This window comes from Siphateles boraxobius, unplaced genomic scaffold, assembly GCF_051911475.1.
Source record: "Siphateles boraxobius isolate OS27281-9 unplaced genomic scaffold, OSU_SipBor_1 25, whole genome shotgun sequence".
Lineage (NCBI taxonomy): Eukaryota > Metazoa > Chordata > Actinopteri > Cypriniformes > Leuciscidae > Siphateles > Siphateles boraxobius.
Window position 1 is genome coordinate 13,308,025 of NW_027508866.1, and position 3,370 is coordinate 13,311,394.

The following is a 3,370-nucleotide window of genomic DNA, read 5'->3' on the forward strand; positions in this document are numbered from 1 at the left end:
ATTCTAATTTGCATAATAGGGTGCAGAATAATTTTATAATAAAATATTTATTTTTAAACACATACTCACACACAATCATTCTATATAGATCAGTGACACACACACACACACACACACACACACACACACACACACACACACACACACACACACACACACACACACACACACACACACACACACACACACACACACACACATATTACTATATATATATATATATATATATATATATATATATATATATATATTCGTATTGCAACCAAATATTTAATTAATTTTAAATTGTAGCCTATTATAGTATGTAGATGTCAGTGAAACTTTTTGGAATAAAAGTGTATCAAGTCTTCAGTTAGATATTCAGTATCAGACAAAGTGTGGGTGTGTGATCTGGATATCAGTTTATAAATATGGATTTCAGCTCTTCTGGAGAACATGCCACTGTTGCATCAGTGCTGTTGTTCACTCCTTTGTGATGAATTCAATATCAGCAGTGGCTCAGGCTAAAGGCGGTCAAATCCCTCCTGATCCACAAACGCACACAATAATCACTTGTTGGTTTATCCACCAGGGGGAGTGTTCCATTCATTTTCACTCTCAAGCTAACTTTTTACCACCTTTACTGCATTATTTATTTGTTTACCTTTATATATATTTTTTACAATAATCATAAAATATGATCAAACTTGTTTTATTTATTTCTAGCCTGAAGCTGTCTTTGCCCTGGTTCCAAGCTACCACATCAGAGCATCATACTACAGAGACCAGGGCTGCCCAATCCTGTTCCTGGAGATCCAACCCTGATCAAACACATCTGTGTAATTATCAAGTGTTCCTAAAGATCTTAATTAGCCCCTTCAGTTGTATTTGATCAGGGTATCAGGGTTGACAGACAGATATATAGATGAAAAGACAGACAGAGATAGATAGATAGATAGATAGATAGATAGATAGATAGATAGATAGATAGATAGATAGATAGATAGATAGATAGATAGATAGATAGAAGTATGAAATCACATACTCGGACTGTAAGAAATGACAGGAGTTTATTGTTTATCTATGGAGGTGTGTATTTGTCCTCACTGTTTCTTCACTGTCACAGTCTGCTAGTATTATGTGTGTTTGCAGTTGTAAATATAAAATGTGATAGATATATAGCTTAATAAAAATGCAGAAAGGAATCGAGAGAAAGATTAAGCAGGATTGTGTGTGGCTTTGAATCAGTCCTGTGACAAAATCGATCCAAATCATCAGTGTCTCAGATTCGCCACCTTTAAGTTAAACAAGACTTTACTTTCTTTTCTGACTTAATTTTTCTTCTGTTTGATTTTGTGAATTGTGTGCAAATTTGAAAATCACTTTCAGGGGAACTTAAGTTTTTGGTTGGATTATTAAATTATACATTTTGGGCTCTGTTTGTGTTGCGCACTTTCTTTGTGCTTTTATGCAAATTAGCATGTGTTTTTAGCACGATGCACTGTGTTTTCTGACACCTTTCTATCAGAACCAGCATTAACTTCTTGAGCAATTTGAACTAGCTCGTCTGTTGGATTGGACCACAAATGGGCCAGCCTTCGCTCCCCACCTGCATCAATGAGCCTGTCGCCGGTTCACCACTGTTCCTTCCTTGGACCACTTTTGATAGATACTGACCACTGCAGACCGGGAACACCTCATAGTTTTGGAGATGCTCTGACCCAGTCGTCTAGCCATCACAATTTGCCCCTTGTCAAACTCGCTCAAATCCTTGCACTTGCCCATTTTTCCTGCTTCTAACGCATCAACTGTTCCCTTGCTGCTTAATATATCCCACCCACTAACAGGTGACGTGATGAAGAGATAATCGGATAATCATAATTTACTTGTAGAAATTCACTACACACAATTTCTTTGCATCTCGATCAATAATGGTTGTCTGTTTGTGTGAGTAATCTGGACATGTTTGTCAGGTTTCTTGTCCAACACGAGACTTGGAATGAAACAGACAGGATGTGGATGATCTGGGCATATTGATTGATTTCGACCCTGCTCATGACACATCCCACCCACCGTACTTCAGTCGCAGTCACGAGCGCACTGAGTCACTGATCTGATGCTTTCCAGAAGACCAACAGAACGGTCGATCGCCATTTCTGAGTGTGTGTGTGTGTGTGTTTGTGTATGTTCTTAAGGGGACGGTCATGAGCTTATTGTGATTAAATCTTGTGATTTTTACAGTCAAATCTGAAATAATTTGGCTAAAACCACTCTGTGTATTGCTGGCGTCTTGCTTATTATCTGTACAAGTTGTGTACTATTAGCATCCCCAACAATTGCAATCCAGTTTTCCCGAAACACTCTGCCATTGGTCAGACAATCATATAGTCCTGCCTTAATCTCATGGCTTAGGTTGCTTTGTTGCAGGCTTGTGCACAATTCAGAATTGAATTGAGAATGACTACTAAATTCCAATTCAATTCTTGAATTTGAATTGAATTTGAATTGATGTCAAAAACAAGATCTAGAATTACAATTCGAATTTGAATTAAAGGAAGCAGAATTGCAATTCAAAACAAATTCTAAGAAATTCATATAGATATTTTAAGTGAAGTGTTTAACAATGAAGGTTTGCAGTATATGTCAGATATGATTGCATTACATATTCTATAAATTATATTAGTTTGAACTACTTGTACAGATTACATTAACAGGAAATATTTTCCCCCAGCAATGAATGTTAAAAGCTCTAGTCACAGAACAAATAATTAAGTTTGATTTATTGTAATTGTAATTTTGTGGAACATGATAGAATATGACTCAGAACATGATAGAACATGACTCCCAGAATTACTTAAGTAAATCTTTAGAAAAAAGAAAAAAACAATTTTAGGTGGACATTTGTTTATGTATATATGTATATTAGAACAAAATGTATGCAGGGTTGAGGAGTGAGTTAACTGTAATGAAATTATGTTATTGAATTTCAAAATGAATGTAATTGTATTTAGTTGTATTACTGAGGTAAAATGTGTAATTTAATTAGTTACTAATCATATTAAAACAAAATTGATTTACATTGATAAAGTAATCCAAATAAAATAATCCAAACCACATTTATAATGGGTAACTTAATTATAACAGTAAGCAATTACATTTCCAAAGTAACCTTCCTAACACTGACTGTATGTGAGATTCAACATATTCTTTCTGTTGTGTGAGTAGGGTGACCACACGTCACGCTTTGTGTTGTACCGCACAGCATTTTCACCCCTTGTCCCACACGTCGCATATTTAGAAAATGTTCCGCATTTTTATCAGTCTTTTTGTTTTTAATGATCATATTAAGAAAATGTGCATGCGTTCTTTTGCCTTTTTAAGAAAGCATTTT